This window comes from Rhagoletis zephyria, unplaced genomic scaffold, assembly GCF_001687245.7.
Source record: "Rhagoletis zephyria isolate East Lansing unplaced genomic scaffold, Rhagoletis_zephyria_1.1 Rzeph_scaffold_00395, whole genome shotgun sequence".
Classification (NCBI taxonomy): domain Eukaryota; kingdom Metazoa; phylum Arthropoda; class Insecta; order Diptera; family Tephritidae; genus Rhagoletis; species Rhagoletis zephyria.
The window spans coordinates 68155-92853 of record NW_016157479.1 but is presented as its reverse complement, the minus strand read 5'-3'; the positions used below and the strand labels follow the sequence as shown (position 1 = coordinate 92853).

The 24699-nt window shown below is 34.5% G+C and overlaps 2 long non-coding RNA genes across 2 annotated transcripts in view; one reads left to right on the top strand and one right to left on the bottom strand.

Annotated features, from left to right (window-relative positions):
- The first annotated feature begins 620 nt into the window (after nt 1-620).
- The window catches only part of LOC108359458 (uncharacterized), a 67339-nt gene continuing 43260 nt past the window's right edge, over nt 621-24699 (top strand). Inside the window, exons 1-2 of the long non-coding RNA XR_001846927.1 lie at nt 621-1209; nt 7716-8108. This is a non-coding gene — a long non-coding RNA (uncharacterized LOC108359458). The remainder of the gene's footprint in view (nt 1210-7715; nt 8109-24699) is intronic.
- LOC108359459 (uncharacterized) overlaps nt 7865-24699 on the bottom strand; it is a 60019-nt gene continuing 43184 nt past the window's right edge. Inside the window, exon 3 of the long non-coding RNA XR_001846928.1 lies at nt 7865-8101. This is a non-coding gene — a long non-coding RNA (uncharacterized LOC108359459). The remainder of the gene's footprint in view (nt 8102-24699) is intronic.

Below are 24699 nucleotides of genomic sequence, written 5' to 3'. Positions count from 1 at the left end.
ACTTTCTCTCTCCTTTTCTCTCTGAGAGCTTTAAAATATTTTTCTTCCTTTATTTTACTTCCAATCGCTATGTTGTCCGGGGCAGCTAGAAAATCGACTGTTGCTTCTCCAACAATGTGTTAGTGTGCATACATACGCAATACACATACATAGAACTACGCAACGATAACAAGAAAAATGAAAATAGCAACAAAGAATATGCAATTTTGTATTCACCTACTTACATACATACATACATTAAGGTAGAATGGAATATGGAAATAGCTGGCTGGTTGTTTTTGCACGCCACCGAACACCGGCGGGAGTGGAACGAGGATCCACAGCAAATGGAGTAAATCAGGAGCAACAGGAATTTCAATGTAAGACGAATGCACGAACCAGCCTAAACCCGAGCCGAATGCGTTGAGCACTGAGTGAGCGTTTTTTTTGTTTGGGAAAAGGAACAGCAAATTCATAGAAAACAGGAGCAAGTACGACAAGTGGTTAACGGTGGCAGCGACCGAGGCAGCGGCAGCGGCAGCGGCAGCGACAGCGACAGCGGTAGCCTGTCAAGGCGACTGGTGAGAGCCTTTCAACCTGAGCCAACATTTCAAATTCATTTGCACAGTTCGAGTCGAGCCGTTGCGAGGATAAGTCGCTGAACGCGGAAAGTGAACTCAACCAACGCAGCGAACAGTGGAGGCAAACTAAGCTGAACTGAACTGAACTGGACTGTGCCAGGCAGTGTAGCAGCAGCAACAACACTTTATGTGTGAGCCAGTATCCTGTGCAGTGTACCTGTTAGTGTAGTGTGACTGTATTGGTGTGCTGCCAATGACGGGCGACAGGTGTTGGTGATATGCGATTAACGGGACAAGCTTATATATCTATATATATATATATATACAATACTTGTTCAGATATAAAATTGTACTTCTTTGAAAATTTTGTTAGAAAGTGATGTTAGTGTTGGTGCAATGTGTGGGTGTGTATGACTTAAAGGTGTGTAGGTAAGCGAAAGGCTTGCCCGAAGGAGTGCTTTTTAATGTCTATCCATATATATTCTTTTATTAGCGAGTGACTAAGTGTTGTGAGATAATGAACGATAATAAACCGCCTACAGCTATTGAAATTAAGTTGAAGAAACAGTGAAATAAAGTTGCGTATATACATACATACATAGTTTGTAAAAACAGTGAGCAATGCTTATAAGGTTTTTCGTGGACTAAGGTAAAAGTATAAGTTATTGGCAAGGATATGAGAAAAAGAGAAAGAGAAGAAAGAGTTGATGGAAAAATATGATGAGTACATTTAAGAATTGTTTTCACTTGAATAATTTTTTTTAGGTACAGAAAATTGTAAAAAAAAACAATTTAAGTATTTGCTTTTTTGCTAAAAACAGAACAATTTTATTGTAGAATATTTTGAAATAACATTGATTTATTCGAGAAAGCGATACGAATTACGTTCTCTTTTTCAATAAGTAATAAATTGTAGGTATATGAAAATTAGTTGCAAGTTTCGATATTTGGTGGCTAATCAAAGCCTACAGTCTTCCGCTGTGTTAAAGAAGAGAATCAAAAATTACCGTGTACGAATAAAAGAAATTTCTTTATCTGATATTTCGATACTCCTTAAAAAATGTCTTCAAACAAGGCATGCAAAATTTCACGCAAAAAAAATCCTACAATTCAAAATCGGGTTGCATAAAACTTTGAAAATTTCAAGTAAAAAACTTGTATTTTATTAGTTGTAATACGAAATAGCGACCGCCTTTTTCTTTAACTTTGCTTGTAATATTTAAAATGTTGATAAGAAATGTCACTGTCACGGGCTTTTTTTCCAAATTCTTTGCTTTTCACTTTGAGTAATTTTTTGCGCTGTTTTTTGGTTTTTTTTCTGTGTTTTCTTAAACTATTCGAAATTTTTAGGAACTGGATGTAAGTTATAGTACTGAATGGAAACCATTCTTCAGCGTTTAAAAATGTTGAAATTTTCATCCAAGAAAAACCAAATTTCTTATGATTAGGACAGGAAAATTGTTTTTGGTACACGACTTTAAAGTTCTGGTATTGCTAGGCGACTTCAACATTCGACCTTAGTAAGCTTTTTAATTCTGGTCACTAACGTTTATTTTTAATTTTTTTGTTCGAGTCGAGTATTAATTACATTTGCACATAGTCGTCTCATTAGCAAAAGGCTATCTCGTATATCAAATATTCCCTACAAAACTTTTAAATAAAGTTACAGTGATCACGAAAAATGTTTACGAACTGTTTAAAATTCTATAAAATACGTAATATCATCGTTTCAAAAAAAAACTTTGCCCTCAGTTCATTACAGTTCAGAGACTTAAAAAGCTTTTGACTAAAGTGTTAAATTTATCACATTATATCTTCTTCTTTGGCGCTCAATATACATTGACTTTTTGGAGCGAATTGAAACCACTTCGGCTTTTACGTAATTCTGTCAGTTGTTCACACATAGTGTTAATAGATACTTCTGCATTTTATCCTTCCATTATATTTATGAACTCGCTTATTGTCGTTGCCCAACCATAGCATCTTTTCGCAGAAGCATCACCATTCCTGCGCACAATATGTCCAGGTCATCGCAAAAAGTTTGAATCTTAGCTGACTTTCACTAGTTAGGTTAATGCCATAGTCGATGGACTTCTTCGGTACTCGTCGCCCAAAAGAATGTAGCCTAAGACCTCTCTTAGAATAGTTCTCTCGAAAGGCATCAATGACTCTTCATTTTCGTTTTTTTTTTCATCCATTAGAGGACTCCGCTTTTCTATTCCTACCGAGCTCAGATTAACACCTCTATGCAAGACCTGGTCTTCACTTGATCTTCCTGCCTATTAATACAATTATTGGTGGTAAAAGTGCTAGGCCTTAAGTACCCAAAGTCGTTCACTACTTGATATCTTAAACCATCAACAGTGACATACATATGTCCCAATACGCGAAAACTCTTTGTGTGTTGCCAGCAGGTCGTTTTTCTTGTCCTTTTTTTGCTTCCTTCTCTGAGCTGGAAAATTCTGCGCTGGTTTTGAATAAGTTTTTTTCTGTTCAATAAATGGTTATAAGTGACCTTTGGGTCAATCTGGATCAGATGGAAAATTTATACTTACGGATTCGTAATCAGCACAAAAAACTCTATCAAAAATAGCTCTAAAATTTAGTGAACCATAAAAAAAATATTGGAAAAAATTTTGTTAAATTAAGTTTTTTCTGTCCAATAAATGACTATAAGTGACCTTTATATCAAGATGCAGTGATCTTATTTGCAGGAACAGTAGTCGAGTGTATTAGCTTTAATTTGAGCTTAAGTGGAAGGTTCTGTCACCTTTTGTTTCTTTGCTAGAGCTTTCCAAATATAACACTTTGAGTTTTTTAAAAATACCGTTATATGGGAAATGTTTTGTTTATATTAACACCTTTATACTACTATTCACTAAAGAAGCTTGTGTTCCAAATTTGAAGCCTCTTGGCTAATTTTTACTACATATGGCCAGCTTTTTCATGATGCCTCCATCGATTTTCCTTCGCCGAGCAAATTTAGAAATTTGACAAATCTCGGCGCAACTCAGCATCATTCGTGAATTGAACAGCCTTCTGCACCTTACACGTTAAAATCACATTTTTTTTTGTTAAGAATGACCCTGATAATATGTAGTCTCGAAAAAGTAAAAGTATAAACGTAAAAGATTTTCGCAATTTTTTTTCAAAAATTTTGACATCATCTTGAAAATAATTCAGTTTGTGACGTAACTTAATACAACATCACAATGCAAGTTTTATACGCATTTGATTTACTCGTAAATTTTTTATACAATTTAATTTTTTTGTAAAAATTAACTCATTTGGGCCACGAAAATTAAAAAAAAAAAGCGTGAGTACTAGGTACTCATGAAATTTGATGTGTAAACATATGCGAACGGCAAAGCATAAAAGTACGTTTACATATAAATATAATCTAATCAAAGCTCGTTGTGCTTGTCAAATTGGTTGTGCTTGTTATTCACACAACGCGAGGAAAAGTTAAACTTCTTCTCTGTGCCACCGTGGTCACTTTTTTCTGCAACACATATTATGCCATTTAAATATATTTTAACTGAATATTTTATTAAAAATACCTTTACAAACCTATTTTCCTTACTAGGGTAAATTTTTGTTTACTTTAACATTTGACATTCCTCCTCTTCTTCGCACGTATAATCGATAAAACTATTTTGGACACTAAAAAGTTATCGGTTTAATATAAGATATTTTTAATTATAATTTTGCATGGCATATCCCTTTTCTAATAAAAGATTAGGGAGTTAAGCTCGAAAATTAGGATAATCTTTTTATATGTAAAGCTTTTATTAGGCGATTCAGTTACATACATACAAATGTAGGTTAGGTTAGAAATTAAACATTAATTTCACTTAATTTTATTCATTTTGCTGATTTAATTTTTTTATTCATTTTCATTTTTAATTATTTCAATACATGAAATTATCGGTATGATTGATAAAATATACTTGTCAATCAAGGGCGTTGAAATATCTTGGAAACACCGCATCAGTTATTGTTTTTGAGCTTATAGTTTGAGCATTTCTATTTGTATATATTCCTAAATTTAGTTTTTTTTTTTTCGGGATATAATCTGTGGTTCATGTAAATGCAGTTCATGTTGCTGGATTTTACCCGATGCTTTTTTTAAATGATTTCAGTATTTTTTTTAATTTTCGTCTTGCTTTTTTATCCAAATAGACAACTAAACCATCTACGAATATCAAAATGCATGTGCGGAGTTTAAATAATCGGAAGCAATAATCAATTGGAGCGCATTTCCTCTTACTATCCATATGCCTAAATGTATGCAACCATTTGGAAAGTGAACACAGGGTGCTTCTAATGAAAATGAAAATCTTATGCTGAAATACACATGCTAAGCCCTTCGAAATTTTGTGCTGGGATATGCGTTACAGCTTCGCAAATTTTACCCCTACCGAAACCAAAGATGTATACACATCAAAATGTTTCACCAAAAATCATAATACGTGAATAAGCTTACTGTTTAGGGATACAAAAAGTGGTTGAAAATATCTTTCCAATAATATCATAAAAATGCATTTGAAAAGTGGTTGAAAATTACATTAAAAATTGCACTTATTGCGCCGCATGAATAAAAACTAAGCAATTGCTTCGCAGACCTTTTACTTAAATTCATTGGGGTGATAGTTTTTCTTTTGTTAAAAATCATTTTTTAATTAAAAAAAAAATCTTTTGAAGAACTGAACTTTGGTATGGTGAAAATGAACAACATCTTCCACAAAAAAAAATAAAAAATAAAATAAAAAAATTGCCAAAAATCAACACAAAGTCCTAGCTACTTCAAACTTGCACTTTATTTTACTAAAATTTAATGGGCTACCAAACTCCATACTCAGAGTGTTCCTAAGACATCTAATTAAAAAGTTTAAATTTCTGATGAAATTTTTATCGAATTTTCCTAATTTTTTTACAAAGTTTCAAATTATGATTTGTATCGAATTTTCCTAATTTTTGTACAGAGCTTGAAATGTTTTAGATACATGGTTTTTGTAAGACAACGAGCTACACTTTGAAAAAAAAATAAAAAATTAAATAAGCGCATACGAAGTAGCCAAAGAAAGCTAAAATGTCTCTTCGCTTTTTATAATTGTATGGTGCCAGTTATTTCCCAAGTTCGTTTTTTTGCTGCCGCCTCATAAAAATTTAGTTTTTGCCCTAAAAAAAGTTCTATAAATAAATAAAAATTTTCAAATTTGACCGTGCCGAAATCATATTATATTTCACAAAATTTTTTTCTCTGAAACAAGTAAGAGTACATCAATGACTGATACAAATTTTTAAAAACGAATTAAAGGTTCTACAAAAAATGCCTCTAATGGGTTTTCGATAAATTCACTTCTCCGAAACTTTTCAAGAATAAACTGTACATTGCACAGCACAGCTGGTAGGCAAGCGGGCACACACGGCGTATGAGTGTTGGAGTAAAATGTTAAGTCGCGATATGGCAGTTATGGGATTTTTTTTTGCAGATTGCCTTAAATACATATCTTATTGCATATGCTCCAGATTTAGTGCTTTATAATTAAATATTTTGTCTGTTTTGAATTTTGGCAGTGGCTGCTATATTTCATATATTTCCTATATTTCCCTTTATTGCTTGTTCACATGCTAAGTATCTGCTTTCATGCATTCAAGAGCACCTGTGTGTGTTCGATTACTTATATAAAGATGAGCAAATAACAAGTTAGTTATGAGCTTCAGTGTACATATATGCACATCACACGACTAAGACATTACAAAGTGTATGAACAAACATACATACATACATGCTTGCCATTCAAATGCACTCCTCCGTTTACTAATTTACTAATGTCCTTGAAATATATTTTCTGAACTTGACCTCGTTCTTAGCATGCTCAGGTGGCAATGATAAAGCTTAAGTATATTTAGTAGGAACTTTAAATGTGAAATTATTTAAATATGAAAAAGTTTTTTGGAATGGAAAATGCAAAAAAAAAAATATTAAATTGCTTTCTTGCTTATAAAATGCGTACAGTCTAGTAGCCTTGAAGAGCGTAAAAAACAGCTTTATTCATTCCTTCAAACGATAGCTTCATTTCAACCATATCCAACGTTCGCATTAAAGCAATTCCATAAAAGTTTCATAGTAGTTTCTCTAAGCGCTTATTTGTGTAACTTTTTCAGAATTATCTTATTTCACCGAACTCATCGCGTTAGAACCTGTTCGCTTTAAACAGTTTCGAATGCCATCATTTTTTATATTTTTTACTTTGCCTCTTCGCCTCTTTGAACACGGTTTTTTAATTCTACCACAAAATGCACTTAGCGAAGAGCAGCTTAGCAACTTATGCCACTAAACGCTTATATGTATGTATATTTTTGGTATATATGTATGTACGTACCTTTGTTGGTTTTGTGTACATAACGGCTGACCACTCGCAGCTCGTCTACTCAATCATTCATGCGCACATTTAAGGTGACAGACAGGTGTATAGGCATCCCCCATCAGCACCAGCACCAACCACCAGCCGCGCCATCAGATCAGATCGCCGGATTTTTCGGAAAGCCATCCACGTTTTAGTAGTGAATTCACCTGAAAAGGCATAAGTAATAAGCGAAGTTAGACGAAAAGAGAATATCTGGAAAGGAAAACAAGCGACGCAAGCGACGGGGGTAGGGCGTGATTAAGTGTGTGGAAAGCTTAGTGTTTGAAATCCCTTCTTCGCCGTGAGGCATTCGTAGGCAGTCACGCGCAAAATTTCTGCTTTGGGTTTCTCTGGCAATTTTTTTTTTGTTTTTCGTTTGTTTTTCGTTTTTCCTTTGCAGCATCAAAAAGGTATGAAATATTTTTCGCTTAGCCTTAAAGTGCCTTTGAGTGATTGAATTTTTTATGAAAGTCTAAGTTGTGCACCACGATTTGCCAGGTTGGGCAGGCGGGCGTGTGCGGACATTCGTTGGATTAAACAATGCCATGTATTCAGTTGTGTATGGACATACACACATACATATGCACGCTGAAGTTTTGTGTTTAAGTGGAGGCGATGAGAGTGAGTCTTAAAGGTGATGTGCGTTGTTCTTATCCGATGGGGGAAATAATTGAAACTTTTCAAGCTGGGAATGTGCTCTTTAAAGTTTGTTTAAATGTTTTTTTTTTTTCTTTTATTGCAGTTAAAAAGTGAAAAACTTAAAAAAATAGCTGAGTACTTTAGCGTATAGCAGAAATAAATGAACTGTTAAAGATTTTAAGATACTAAAAATAATTAATAAAAATATTGTTGTGAAATATTAAGATATACTAAATACTGTTGATTGTTGTTAAAAGTGAAATTTTTAAAATTACTGTTAGAAATAGAAATAATGAACACATATCGGAAGAGTGAATATTGTGTGAACACTGGTCAATAAGAATTTCGAATAAGCATTATCATGAAATGTAATGAAATACATACAAACCACAGCGTAGCAAAACGTAACAACTGAATTGAAATTTGTAAATAATTAATTTAATCGGCAGCTGCAGGTATACCACAAACTATCACTGGCAGTAGAATTCACTAAATGGTAAGTGTATGCAATATTGATTTTAATGCATTTTGTAATGAATTTGTGCCTGCTTCGGTTATGGGCTTAACAGCCTTTAAAGTACATATTTACATATCTATATTACTTATACGACCCATTTTGGTAGTTTTTGATAAACACGAATGGCGCTGGAAACCCGTGTACTTAAAGATGGCGCTACTCAAGTTTTTTTGGCATGCCTTTAAAATTTACATATAATAAATTTGTTTCAATAATTCAAAAAAAAAAAAAAACGCATTTGCCCGCCGCCACGGCCGTGTGATAACGTCACCAAATGGTACAGATGCACCTAAATTTTCTAAGCGCCAAAAAAGTCCTTTGTTTTACTCTTTTGGCTCAATCGCTTAAAACTTCAAATAAATATTTTATTTTTCAGATTTTTTTAAAGAACTTTGAAATTTCTAGAATATGATTGAATACAAAAATTATCCAAAAGATTTGTAGAGTAACAACATGGGTGTCAATTAAAAGGAAAAATTCTGTAGAATTAAAAAAAAAAAATAAAAGTTGTTGTTGCACCAGCACGAACAAGTGTTGAAAAAGTCCTTTTTAAAAAAAAGCTTATATTTCAAAGAATTTTAAACTGGATTTCAAAAAATTGGTATCGTTCACGTTAATCCCCATTTCTTTTCATATGCATACTTGCATACTTGCTATGTAAAAATTTGAGAAAAAACTTCTAGAAGGAAAAAATACCTTTTTTATCAAACAAAATATTTTAAAGAAAAAAATTACTAACCGATTTTTAAAAAATGATATCATTCTAAAGGCGATTAAACCCCCTTTCTTTCGGTATGCGTATTTCTTACTTCGCTTATAAAAATTTGAGAAAAAACACTTGAAAGCAAATAATACCTTTTTTTTATAAAGGATACCAGAAAACTAATACTTTCTTAAACCCAAAAATTTTTATTTATATACACAAAAAAAAAAATTATTAAAAACATTTTTCCCTCCATATAAACTTCTGCTCCTCTAGGTGAAAGGCTGGCTACGCCCTTGTATACAAACAATTAAAATATTTAAACCGTACATCATACGGTCAGTTTGTTCTTTTAGAGCGTATACATGGTTCCATAATAAAGATTCCAATATCTTCATTTATATATATTGCAAATATCAATATCTTAAAAAAAAAGTGTAACATTTTTTTTTATCTGAAAAATAAATATTGAAAATTTCAAAGAATATTCAAAGATAAAGTTTTTAAAGGACATTTTAAATACTTATTTGTCCTAGTGCACGCTTCCCAAAGCCATTTTCAAAACCGGTTTCTCCACGAAAGCTGTGTTTCCTAAGCAACGGAAGTTACTTAAACGAAACATTCATAAAAATGTATAAATGATTGCCTGGAGTAAAGCTTAATTTGCTCAGCATCATTATTTTTTCATGTAAACGATATCATTTGCCATTAGCTACGCAAAATTTTCGTTGCCAAATTCCCTAAATGAAAAATAGTGGGACCTAAAAATATACAAGATGAAAAATAGATAAAACATTCAAAGTGTAATCTTGCATGTCTCTTCTGCGCTGGTAATACACATTTTATTACCAGTAAAGTCATAAGCTGGTAACACACTATTGCCCCGTGAATTATTCAATGCTAGAATTTCTACAATTCTTTATAGCTAAATTGCTGAATATTTTAACTGCATTACCAACGTACATACCTAGAATCGCAGTGACAAGAACTGGTAATACAATTTTTGGTAATACAATTTTAGCCGGTTACAAAATCTTCGGTAACGTGCAGAACATACCTGTTACTGGAGGATATGCAATTTTTCATTACATGTCAACATGTTACTCATACGCTCTGACAAACGTATTAAAAACAAAAAAATACATATTTATATGTCGTATTAGATATCCTTAGGTTTGGGAGATTTGTCATTCTACATAAAATTGTGATCACAATAGAAAAATCAATCCATCACAGTCAGTACACTTTTACTGCTTTACTCGACATGGAGGAGCTTGTAGCAAAATAAAAGTCACCAAATACCCATAAGCAGGTAAATTGAATGGTTTCTAAGAAAAATAATAATATGTGTACATTAAGGCGAGTAAATTTTTTTGACCATACGCATTTAGCATAGAATGATTCTACGTGTAATTCTAAGTAAATTTGCGAAGAAAATCAATTTGAAGTCTGCCAAATAGGTTTCTTCCGAAAAGTTACTTGGAACGACACTTAGAATGCTTCTGTGATATACGCTCATAGTCAAAACAAATCTCGCATATAAAATCAGCGGCCTATATATCAATAAGTTATTCAGTAAACATATTTCGTTATGAGAGAACGAGCACTCCACTACTACAATTCAACAGAGCAAAGCCAGTCGAACAGACACTAAAAACTACTTGAAAGCAATTGTTGCAAGGCGATTGCAATGAGTCAATATAGCCTATTCTACAGGGTTTTCTGTTAAAAGTGTAGACTAAAACAAAAGCTTCTCCAGTGATTATGGATGCGGCTATTATACGGCCGAAAATTGCAAGGAATAACTGGACGCATTATGAAAATTAAAAAGAAATCACGATGCGGAAAATTATCCCTTAGCATCCAACTAAGCTGAGTCTCCCACCCAATCCTCAGACCCGTAGCTATAATATCAAAGACAAGAGAGAAACATACTAACAAAATCTGTGCGTATGTCCAGCGAAAGTAAATAAAATATATAAGAAACTAGGCGAATTCTACCAACTTCCTACTTTTTATTTATCTTATACTTTACGGGTCTTAACTTAAACGAATTTATTGATCTAATACGGTATTCACATGAGGCGTCCAGGCTGCGCCCCAACTTCACTGGAAGCGTTTAGTTGAAAGGCCGTTTACATCAGTTGCCTGTAAAATCGCCTCATGAGAACGCCGTATTATGGAAATTGTTACCCATACGTCCCGTATACCGAAATATTTTATATTTTAAGCTAAAATATTATCTATGAAAAAAAAACGGTTCTTCTGCAGCCAAATTAAATAATTTCATGGTTAATGCAACACAACAATTTCCTTCTTAACTTCATTTTAATAAAATTTCACACGTCTGCGGTAAAAACAAAAACGAAAGGAATGCACGCAATAAAACATCACACGCAGGGCATATCAGCGCACACACACACACATGTGGTTCATGTAGGTGTGGGTGTATGCGGAGAACGCATAGCCTTTCAAGTGGTTAAGTTTATAAAAACATGCACACTCAACTTCCTACGCTGGCTGCGGAGTAGGCACATTTTAATTAAATGCTGCTCATTTTTAAACCGAAAATATTTGAAGTATGTTTTGACGCTAAATATGTGTCATTTAAAACAAGGAAGTTTGGCGTTAAATGAAAGTCAAAGATTCTGACAAAAAATAAGCGATATGCAAGTGCTCTCCCGAGTTCTTTGAAACCTTTGGAGATGATAGTTTTAAATAAAATACTTTGAAGCCTAAAACAATTTGTAGCTTAAATTTTTTATTACTGTAAAATAATAAAACATTTTTCAAAATGTTGAACAGTAAAGAAAAAATTTAAAGAATTTTTAATTTTAATTATATTTAATTTTTTTTTTGTAAATTTTACCACTTTTAAATCTTATAATTTACATGTAACAATTCCTTATATTCTCCACTTAGAAAAAGAAAATTATGGAGGTTTAATGGTTTAGTACCTTGAAATTCGCATAACATAAGCTCAAAGCAGTCCACTTATTAAGCAAATTATCCGTCCTCTGTGCTACTTACACGCACTAAAATCGCAATATCCTGAGGAATATTGAAGTCTCCACTTTTTTAAGAGAATGTTGAGCATAGAAAATAGGTAATCGCCACATGCGAATTAAAACGTTTTAAAAAGTTGCCAAATTAACCAAAAAATCAATCGAAAAAAATTAACAATTTTTTTTTGGTGTCAAAATTTCGAAAAATTTTATCATTGTATACTATAAATTTAAAATAGGTATTTTTAGCTATAATAAGCTGTAGATCTCATTAAAATTCACTTTGTAGTTTCGCAGAAATCGATTAAAAAAATTTCACTGGCTTTCAAGGTTTCAAAGAAATCGATAGAGAGCTTGCATGTCGCTTGTTTTCTGATGGAACCTTGCCATTGGGAGAAACAAAAAAAAGCACGTCTTTAGGGCTTTTCACATCTAGCCAAGGAAAGTAGGTAATTTTATTTGTATATAGTATATGCTGAAAAAGTGCTTAAACTAGCTTGATTGACTGAAAATAAAACGCAAATTTAAATCGAAAATTTAAAGCGCAAGCGCTCATAAATTATGTGTCTTTAAGAAGCTGCTGCTGCTTACAGATTTCATTGTCTACTAATTTCATAAAAATTCAGAGCTTTTCTCCATCTACATATCATTTTTACACTAAAGTAAGGCAACTGTTTTAATGAAGAGCAAAAAATATGAGCTCCACGGACAACAAAATTTATGCTTGCTTAATTCTCTGTGAAATTATAAACTACTTGCACACACGCATACATCTATAAACATTCACATAGACAACCATAAATTTCTTCTATCCCACTCATTCAAAGCTATAGCGAAAAAAGTGCTTTTAATGAATTTTTATGAGCAAACTCGGCTTTTTGTTCACAGTTTACCACTTTCTAATTCTACACAAAAAACAAATGTACATATATGGAGAATTTAAAATTTTTTTCTGCTTTCTTATTTGCTGTCTCTAAACGAGAGTTTTCGCTTTCATTACCGCACAAAAGTATGCAACAAATAAACCGACAATACACATAAGAAATGGCAAAAAAAAGTTGAAACAACAAATGTGCAAATGTGTGTGAAATGATATGAAATGAAAATGGAAATGAGAATGCCATCATTGGTAATTTTCCCAGTGGGACTGCGAGTGCGGATGCATTTTTTTGTTGCTTGTGTTTTGTAGAACTAACTGTGTTATTGCAACAAGTCAGTGTGTGTATATTTGTAAGTTTTTTCGAATGAGTGTATATATGGATTTATAGCACTAAAAGTGGGCTTTCAGACCCTGCAGGAATTAATTATTTAATTTGGTAGCTGATTTGTTAGTTATAAGCAGATAATATATTTAGTTGAAATGTTATTGATTATTCCATATCTATAAAGTATTAAATAGTTTGAAAATAAACAGATTGATTTTTAATTTTCCCTAGATGATATCAGAAGTTTTTGAATGTGTCGTTTTGATGTAATCTTAGAGGACTTTACTTCTCAATTGCCTACTCAGCCCAAAGTAGCACTTGTTTGCAAGTGTGATTCTGCGTTGAATTTTAAGGCTGACATTATTATTGGTGTTAATGCTGGTTCCCAAATAAACGAAGTCGTCTACTTTTTCAAACTTGTAACTGTCAACAGTGACGTGGGTGTCAAGACGCGTACGCTCTGACTGTTTGTGTGATGACAGTCGTCGGGCATGCGTTCATCTGACCATATTCTGCACAAGAGTTGATGCATGCACCTCATCAGCTCCTCGCCGCCGTACTTGAATAGCTCGGCTGGCAGGCCGTCAGCTCCAGCAGCTTTGTTGCTTTTCAACCGCGTAATCGCTATTCGTACCTCGTCATAGTCAGGCGGTGGGACAGCTACTCCATCATCATCGACTGGGGACTCGGGTTCGTCTTCTTCACTACTTTCAGCGCTGCTACCATTCAGTAGGCTGTAAAAGTGTTCCCTCCACAATTTAAGTACATTCTGGACATCGGTCGCCCTTGTTGTTCTTATAGGAGTTCGCTCCGGTCTTAAAACCTTCCGTAAGTCGCCTAATCCTCTGGTAGAATTTTCGGGCGTTCTTCCTGTCGGCCAGCATCTCAAGCTCTTCGCACTCACGTATTTCGGCTTCTCTCTTCTTATTGCGGAAAGAACGTCTCGTTTCCCTCTTCAGTTCCCTATAACGGTCCCACATGGCTCGCGTTGCGCCCGATCGCAGCGTGGCTCTATAGGCGTCGTCTTTTTTTTATCAGCGGCTTCTTGACATTCCTCATCGTACCCGTTGTTCTTTCGGGCTCGCTGAAACCCAACTACTACTTCGGCGGTGGTACTTTCAGTGGAAAGCCTACACTCAGGAGAGGGAATAACCGTCTGCTATGTGCCAGGCACTCACATAAAAAGCGCTCCATATTCTCATCACTTGCTGTTTAAGGCTATTTAACAAAGACTATTTTATTAGTACAACAACTATAAGGCCAGGAATTTACCTTTTTCGATATAAAACCGAATGTGTGAGCTTGTTGTCATAATCTCTACACATTGTTCTGGAATCCTAGCAACTTTGTTCTGGAATCCTAGCAACCTAAGCCAATAAACAGTTTCACCCTCCGAACCTCTAATACGTATACTCTGTCAGCTTATAATAAACTAAGTTAAGTTTCTGGGAAGCATGCCGCAGCGTCTGCTTTCTTGTTAGTTTACAACATACACTACATATACATGCCCTAAGTCAGCCATCCTCCGCTCTTTCCACTAATCTTTGATTTCAGTTATGATGTTTATATTTGCTCCATTCTTGTCTGTGACTTTTTATGTTGCCACCTAATTTAGCATATGTCTGCATTCCATGACTATATTTGATATGAATCTGTGCCAACAATTGTATAGTGAAAAGAAGCAAAGTTGCTGTGAAATGCTGTAGTGATACATATGTATCTACCCCTAAAAACGGGAAGCTAAAGAGGAGAAAGCAGTATGTGATCTTGATCCAGAATTTCCACTTCGTAAGCCTTAAAAGTTTTTTACGCCATCCGAACGATAAACATTTGTATATCGATGTGTGTTTACTGAACCAATTTGAAGGGCAGCTGTCCAAAAGCAGACGGCACGTTGTAAAAAGAATACCCATATCACTCTTGCCAGGACGAGCACGCACTCCATGTTCTACCAAATTATCAATAATGCAGTTTCATGAAATGCGTTGCGTTACATAAATATATCAGTCAGAGAAATAAGGTGTTCCGCGGCAAATATTGATTGCACCTGCAATGATATAAATTATTTATTGATGCTAGACAAAACAGATAGCAATATTGGAATATTTAAACACAATCACACCATTGCTTAGCCAAATGAACAGCAAGTAGAAATTTTCTAGCTCTTCGACTCAACTTCCATTCATTCGTAGAAATTTTCGCTAGATATTTACTACAGAGGTCGGTATTTTTCAGACCTGTCTCCATTTATGGGTATCTTCAATCCATCCCGATTTAAGTTACCCAGGCAGCGGCCTTGTAGAAATTTTAAGAATTTTCTGCAGACCACCGGACATTCACACATCTAGTGCTGGATGGGGTAAGCGTTTTTCAGTCGCTATAGTTTCAAAGTAAGTCGTATCGGTTTGAGAGCCTTCGGAAATCCCGTGCTGTTTATTTATCCAGCAGTGATAGCTTTGTCCACATGCGCGTTAAAGGAGTCTGTGTGTTTTAATACGTCTTTCCGAATACCACATCAGGTACCTTTCTTCCACGCTAAACTAATTACCATCTCTATTCCGAGAATACCAATATGTCCTGGGACCCAATAGAGCTAGATTATATACTGTCGAAGGGATGGCAGAGATCGCCATAGTCGTTGCCTTGATTATAGCTTGACCATTCACAACGGATCGGTTTTACTGTATGTCGATGATGCTTATTTACCAGCTTCACTAGGATGCCAACTGCGTATATCTAAGTCCATTATACATTGCATCGAAAGCTCTCTAAGGTACAGTTATTGAGAAGCGACACCACATCCAGTTCACGTTTGAATTTTTAAGCTTCAAGTCAATTCGATTTCCTGCAACACATTTTCCCCATTTATGCAGAGCAGCATTTCCTTGTCATTGCTGTGCTTTTCAAGCGCTTTGTGGGAACCATTTTTTTTTTATCCACTTCAGCACATTTGTATCCATGCGCCATACCCGAGAGTTTATGTGTGAATGAGTTGTCTTTGTTTTTGTTAATATGCCACAGCAACTGGTGGTCTGCCTGCATTTACAATACTATACCGGCACCGCTGTAGTTGTCACCCTTGAGTGACACTAGAAAAATAAAAAAAAATTAAAAACAACAAAACCGCTATCACTGGCACAACAGGGCGTATGAGCGTTATTGTTTTGCTCTACTTCAACCAGTTTGGCATTTGTTTTTTTTTGTTTGTTATTGTAATGTGAGTGTGTACGCTGTTGTTAGTTGTGAAAGTCGGCGGCGAAATGGTGGCAACAGCGGCTTCAGGCGCATTCACGCTACATAGTAGCTGTGTTAGTTAAATTGCAGAGCTGTAAAATAAAAACGCTGAGAATCAAGACACAGTAGCAGCAGTTACTGCGTAGGAAAAAAGGGAAATTCGAGTAAATTAGGGTTTTATTCGTTGCAAGTACATAGTTGTAGGTATGTACATGAATATATGTGCGGTTGTGTTGAATATACGAGTTTGTATCTGCAATTTGTATGTTTAAGAGTGAGTCAAATTCTTCGGTTTTGTTGCTTTTGATTAAAGTTGATTTTTTGCACTTTTGCTTGCTCGTGGCCTTCGCTTTTCGTTAGGTTTTCCTCTCGAACTGCCTACTTTGGGATTAGCTGAGTGTAATGTCTAGGCATATTTCTTCCTGTGCAAGTTAATGCTGTGCAAAAGTTTAGCTAACTTTATGTTTATCGCTATTCTGCTCGGCAAATTTGACATTTCCAGACAGCAATTAGGTAATTTTTCGAATACTGCAAATCAAGCAAAGCAGATAAAGTTTTATACGCAATGTTCAAAGGAGTGGAAATAAGGAAGGGTGGCGTGATTAAATCGCAACTAAAATCGCATCTGTGGAAAGGGAAAAAATTGTAAACTTTTTATTTTAAGTTATTTAAAAACCGTTCAACCATTATGGGTGAAACGGCTGTCATTAAAGGATCTTAAATTCCTAAAAAACTAATAAAATAAAAAGCAAACGCTACAAAAATTTAACTGGTAAAGACCATTAAGGTTTGCGTTTAAAAATAGTACGGAATTAAAAATGAAAGAGCAAAAAATGTAGACGACCCTTATCGATCCAGCTGAGATTTTATAGCAAAATTGGCATGTGGTACTTTAACAAAATGGTTTTGAAATGAGTATTTGGCAGGCATTGCCTCAAACTAAAATTATGTTAGTGTTCAAAAATAAAGTCTCCGTCTTCGAAATTTTTTACCGAGTTGCTTCTTTGTTGGGAAAAAGTTAATTGCTTGGTGACATTCAAGGTTTTTGGAGGCGCTCTGAGATTTTCTCGTTGTTGATTATTAATAGTTCAGAATTTTATTGAGACTTTTCCGATTTCTTTCTGTTTAATTTTTCAGCATATTTTGTACTTTTCGGTATTTTTCTTGACCTTTTTGGGCTTGTGTTTGGGATTTTCGGGACCTTTCAACAATTTTTGGGAATATTTCTGACACGTTCTGGTCCAAATGAACCTAATCTTAAATTTTTAATTTCTTAAATAATGAAGGCGTAAATTATCGCATGTTTTATTCTACCCTCAAAATATACCCAGCAATGTTTGTCTTTAAGTTTAACCTTACAAAGTAAAACAAAAACAAAAATTGTCGAATAGTTTTCCTGGTTTCATAAAATGGGTATGTGAATAATATTATACATTTGATATATAAGGGTGGTCCCTAAGAATATCAACATAAAAATTTTGTATGGGGCACCACCCTATGTTGTTCTACGTACAAAATAAAGACATTCACGAAGATTTCAAAATATTTAAAAATTTTTTATCGGCCGCTACCAGGGTTAAAAAAAATATACAAAATTAAAAAATCTCGAAAATTCGAATCGGACAGTGTGTCTTTAAATTTAACCTTAAAAAGTAAAACAAAAACAATAAATTTCGAATAGTTTGCCTGGCTTCATAAAATGGGTATGTGAATAATATTATACATTTGATATATTAGGGTGGTCCCTAAGAATATCAACATACAAATTTTGTATAGGGCACAGAGAACAGCTTTGAGTATGATCGATCCTTTTTGATCACACTCACTAAAAATCAAGCACAAGCGAACGCCACACTCGGCTACTATGTGTTCGATCGAGATGCATACCCGACAGCTGCTTTGGTTACGAACGAGTCTGTTCGATCACCCTCGCTATAAATTGAGCACAAGCGAACACCACACTCGGACACCCGCAGCTAACCCGAAAATTTGTGTAACAATGAAACGGACACCCGAACATTGCGATAAAATGCAGGACAACAAAGAAATTTACGCTGAAGGTAACTGGCGCCAATATGTTCCCACAAAGCATACGAAAATGTTGTTGCTTTGTGCTTGTGCATACGCAATGAAAAAATTAGAAGCGAAGTAGACAAAAATGTTTTTGCATCTATTTCGTATAGTTTCGCGTGGAAAGCTGTGTGTGTATATATTAGAACACAGCCTAAAACTATGTAGGTACATAAGTACTTTTACAAAAAATAAATGTGCACCGAGTGTATAGGGCTTGGGCATTGCCGATCTACACACATTTATACCTAAATGGATGTAGGCGTCGTGATGCCGCATTTTGTATGAGCAAAAATATAAGAAATGGTTAAATGTACACTTAAACAAACTACCGAAAAATTCAACCTTCTCTTTACCCTCTACGCACAAAAACTAAGAACACCGCGATGAGAAGGCAACATTTTTTGTAGAAACAAAAACGTCATAAGCCAATCAAGAAAATTTTGTGCACACTCGGGTTGAAACTCGAACACCCGGGTATATTGAGCTGCAAAGCACCCGAACCCAATCAAGTATGTATGAAAAGCAATCGGGTGTTGTGGCCAACATGTTCGTCTTGAGCTCAGTCGATAACGAACAATACTTCTGCTCGTATACAGAGAACGATGCAAAACGGGTTTTGTTAGATGATCGAGTATACACGAAAATCATGCACCCGCTGCAGATGTCTGATAGGGCACCACTTTATGTTGTTCTAAGTACAAAATAAAGACATTCACGAAGATTTCAAAATATTTAAAATTTTTTTATGGGCCGCTACCAGGGTTAAAAAAATGTACAAAATTAAAAAATCTCGAAAATTCGAATCGGGCAAAGTTTGTCTTTTAGTTTAACCTTAAAAAGTGAAACAAAAACAAAAATTGTCGTTTAGTTTGCCTTTTTTTTATAAAATGGGTATTTGAAAAATATTAAACATTGTATACATTAGGTTGGCCTGAAAAATATTAAAATCAAATTTTTTAATGGCCCTTTATTTTACTCTACGTACAAAATAAAGACATTCACGAAGATTTGAAAATGTTTTAAATTTTTTTTATAGGCCGCTACCAGGGTTTAGAAAAAAAATAAATTCAAAAATCTCGAAAATTCGAAAAAAAACTTACTAGAATTCTGATAAATTTGGCCTATTAGTTAAACTTATTCATATATATTTATAAACTCTGAAGTTGTAACTGGTCAAGGTCAAAATTTTGTGCAGTTTTCGCGATATTTTTTTTTTCAAACCCTGCAGGCGACCCCTATTTTTTTTTTTAATTTAAAAATTTTTCTTGGATGTTTTTATTTAGTACGTACAAAATTTAGATGTTTATATTTTTGAGAATCATCCTTGTATATACATATACTCGGTACGGCCACAGCAGGTATTCTACATATTTATAGACATCCTTCGATGCGACCAACTCTAGCGTACATTTAATGTAGATAATTTGGTACCCCCTACACTGGCACAGCACCAGCCGCACTTATCGTTAATATGCAAATGTGACCAAGCGTTGGGCAACTCATTTCCGGCACAAAATCAAAGTGGGCCAGTTATTTGGCCATTTCGCCATTATAGGTGTGCTGGGGAGCGTATGCGATAGAGGAAAACCAAACAAAATGTGTGCCACATAAGTTTTTGTTATAATTTCCGGTTGGCGTTTTATGGTCAAATAAAAGCATATAAGTATTTTTTTGTGTTAATTTTCGAATCATAAATCTACATGATTTATGTGAACTGGCAAAACAAATTTGGGGACGTAAAGTGCAAGCAATTACATATTCATAATTGGGCAACCGAGTAGGGGTCGAAAAAAACATTAACGTGTTTACGTTAGAGCGCATCACTCTCCAGAAAAAAAAAAAATTTACTGTTTTTCTATCGAAAATATAAAACTTATTATATTTTAAGAGATTCGTTCGTTTATATAAGCTGGACCTGTTTGAAATAGCCTTCAAAATCAAGTTTTTAAAAATAAAATTATTTTTTTCTAAAAAGTCACCTAAGATTTTGAAATAGTTTAAGCTTTAAAGGTCTGCATTAAAAGTTTTAAAAGGTTTTCAACGGAATCAAAATAATGCGTTTTTTTGCGTATTTTCAAATCGGTCCATTTTGTGCAAATCTTCATATTTTTTTCGAAATATTTTGGCGGAAGTCTTAAACTATAATAAATTTTATGAATCCGGTGGAAAAACGTTTTTTGGTGATGCACCCTAATGTACATGTATGTATGTAGGTTTTAACTTTTCAACGTACACAGCGTACACAGATTTGTGAACATTTATTTTTAATGTACAGCCTTCACTTTTCCCATTTTGATGTTAAACAAGTAAATAAATATACGATTGTTTATGTAATTTAAATCTGCTAAAATTTTATGATTTTCTTCAAAATGGCTTAGGATACATACGATGTATCATATACTTACATACATACATATATTATGATTTTCTCCGAATTTTACATTTATGAAATTTGTTCATTTAAATAAAATAAATATTTACTTTTAATTGGTCGTTTTGTGAAAAGACAAGCTCGGTACAGCTTACGACAGGAAAGCGGCACCATATTGTGCAACAACACACACACACACTTACATACGCATAAAAGTGATTTGCTGAAGGGAATTCGAAAATTTATTTCTTAAGCAAACTTTATGTATTTGCAAAGGAATGAAGGACGCGTTCCTTAGCCGCTCGATATGGTAATTTCGCTCCAGCTCACTTTGACGTACGAGACTTGTTAGCTGCCATTGGGACTGTTGTCAATTGAGTTGTTGCGCCTCGTACGCGGATGGTTGAGTAATTGAAGACAATTGGTTGTTAAATAAATTCCCTTAGACATTGGTGGGAGGCGAGAGGTCAAGTACTTGTCTTCAATATATCTAATGCTTCCTTTTTCATTACGCGAGTGATGAAATTATAGACAAATTGAGTGTAGATTTATATACATATAAGCATTTGATGTGCTGAGTATTGTATTTCATCTTTTGCTATTATTTGAACGGACACCACTGCGTATGAGCGACATTTGGCTTTTACTACCCGAGTGGCCCGAGAGTGCTGTAAATGTATGTACATACCTATCTATGTAACGGGTGATTTTTTTGAGGTTAGGATTTTCATGCATTAGTATTTGACAGATCACGTGGGATTTCAGACATGGTGTCAAAGAGAAAGATGCTCAGTATGCTTTGACATTTCATCATGAATAGACTTACTAACGAGCAACGCTTGCAAATCATTGAATTTTATTACCAAAATCAGTGTTCGGTTCGAAATGTGTTTCGCAAACCCAATTGCTGCGAACGGCGACGAATCGACATTTCACGGTCTTCAGCAACACTCTCAGAAACAGACGCAATATTCTCTTCTGTACGCACTGTACGCATTCGTGTGGTTGGTTTAATGTCCAATAAAGTAAACTGAGTGCGAAACTTGGTCACAATCGCATTAATTGTTTGCTCACTTGGTCGATTATGTAGACCATAAATCGGACGTAAAGCGAACCGAACACTGATTTTGGTAATAAAATTCAATGATTTGCAAGCGTTGCTCGTTAGTAAGTCTATTCATGATGAAATGTCAAAGCATACTGAGCATCTTTCTCTTTGACACCATGTCTGAAATCCCACGTGATCTGTCAAATACTAATGCATGAAAATCCTAACCTCAAAAAAATCACCCGTTATAAGTATGTACTATGTTTGTATGTGCTGATAGTTAAAGTCAGCAGCTTATAATGCTTTCATATTATTATTTTATATTTGTGAACTCCTTTGTACATACATCAGTACATATGTGTGTATGTATGTGGACTGCCAAGCCCATTTATTTCCGTGTTTATGCTTTCTGTTAGCATTTTTATGTGCACCTCCGTTAACATTTTATTGGCCACCATAACTTTATGGTCTCATTAATTTAAATGAGTGCCCTTGTTTTGTAAAATATCGCCAGAGCAGCAGCATACTCAGCTGGCTGATTCTGAAATCTGAAGCCTGATATAACTTTAAGTAGTACATTAACAAAATATTTTGATTGCTCAGCAAAAGGGTTTGTGTTTGGCGAGTGGGAAACTAATTTATATTTCTTTTTTTCACTAGCAAAATGTGGCGCTCTATTTTAGGAGCTGAAATTGGAAGCTCTTTACAACGTCCTGCATGTAATACGGATTTAAAAGGCAGCGTCTTCAACAGTTCTAGGAAACAACTTTTCATTTAAAACCGTTCAAAATTCTATTTTCGTCCACATTTTATATGGAAGCGAAGCACTGCGCGACGAAATAAATTTTGCGAAGATACTCGTATTTAAAAAAAATCGTAATTTTTTGCTTTTTAATTTTTCGATCAAGAATAATCGTTAAATTTGAACTTTTATTTTTTCGGTCAAATTTAATCGTTATTATTGTAATTTTTATTTTTTTTCGATAAAAAATAATAGATTAAAAATTTACATAAAAAATAAAAATATAAAATGCATTGCAAAAACGGCATTATGATCTTAAAATAAATATCTTTGCTTTAGATCTCTCAAAAAGACAGTTTCTGAAGAAAATGCCGGGTCTTGCCCGAATGTACATTTAGGTGCCACTTCTGTAGATGGGATTATTGTTACCGTTTAGTACGATATTAAACTTCTGTCCGGAAAAAGGGATTTTGAGGTTGCGATCGAAGTTAACTGCCGTGATTGGTGCTCCACCCCGACCCTACACAGAATGTAAGCATAATCACTGCAACAAAGTCTAGCTACCGCTGTGTATACCGAAGATATATATTATAAGTAGTTGTAGCCCCCAGACCCATCCAATTTGGATCTTGATTTTTTTTTTTGGATTTTCTGCTGTCTATAGGCTTTATTCAGTATTTATAGCAACCCCTAAAAATTTCTCATTCGGTTACGAGGAGTATTGTAATATCAATTTGCTCACATTCTCTCTTTACAGTTACGCAGCGAAAAGGCTAGGCCAATTCTGAATAAAAACTCTTAACAAAAGCCATTAGTTCAAATAAGAAATAAGGTAAATAGATTTCCGCTCTTAGATATCACCATAGTAAAATAGTAGCTACATAGTTTGTTGAAAAAAATTAGCCAATTTAGATGTAAGTTCGCCGAACACTTAAAAATGTCAGAGTACTTAAAATCCACCGGCTCTCAATAACAAAAGCTTTCTTAAATTTCCTTTACTATGAGCTAGACTGATATTTTGATTCTCAAGTACGAGTAAAATACTCATTCAAAATGAAAACTAAAACTCAGTCTCTAAAGAAAATTCCGAGTATTTCTTAGTAGCATTTATTTTCTTAACTTTGCATTAGAAGAGGATATTTACTCTATTCGGAAATACTGTAAGTGACTGATGGAGAAGTTTGAAGAGTAAATTTAAATGCGTAATTTCTTACCAATTATTTTCAGACCATCCGTAGAAGTGTTACAGCAGGAAATACGAAACTTTAATTTGTTATTTTAACCTCGTTTACTAGCTCTTCTACTCGCAGCGGTGACAACAACAACAGCGACAATAACAAACTATGTACATACATACCTCGTTTAGCAGAAATTGTATGCACAGCAAACGGAAAATATTTCTGCTCATTAATATCCGCTTTGAAGTTGTCAACAATATTGGTACGCTGATAGAACGCAGAAAAAGAGGAAAATAAAATAAAAAAAAAAAAACAGAAAAAAAGAAAAGGAAAGTAGTTTCAACGCAAACTAAATACAAAGTGGCCGCAGGACATATCAAAATGCTAGGAGTGAGACTGACGGCGCTTCACGCTGGCGAGCTTGTTATGTTGATTGATAAGAATCTAAATTGAAATGTCATAATACAAAAAAGAAAGATATAAAACACACAGAAACGAATTTAAGGAGGATAAAAACAAAAAGAAAAAAGAATGACGAAAATAAAATATTGTTGCAAGGCTAAAAGAAGAAAATGAAGACGGCAACAATAAATGCTAATATGTACGTTCTAACAGTGTCAACATGCAAAAGGAGGCTCTTATTTGTGGGGCGAAAGCGAAGCTAATGGTAAGCGGATAGAAGACAAATAACAACCAAAGCAAAAAAGCGGCCAACAGGTAGTAGAGCCAGCAAAAAGACGTACCAACAGCACAAAAGTCAAAAAGTAGTAAATGACAACGGGGGAACGGGAATGGGTAGAAATGTAGCAGAGCAGTTAAACAATAGGGAGCCGCCATATACGACTACAAACATCCACTTATGTATATACATACATAATTTAGCGCTACGATAAATGCCTTCCCCATAACTTAGCATAAGGCGAGAAGGCGAGCAGGCCAGTCAAACAAACCAACGGCTGAGTAAATAGCCTCGAGGTCTGCTGGCTATTCAGTAGCCTGTTGGGGGGGGGG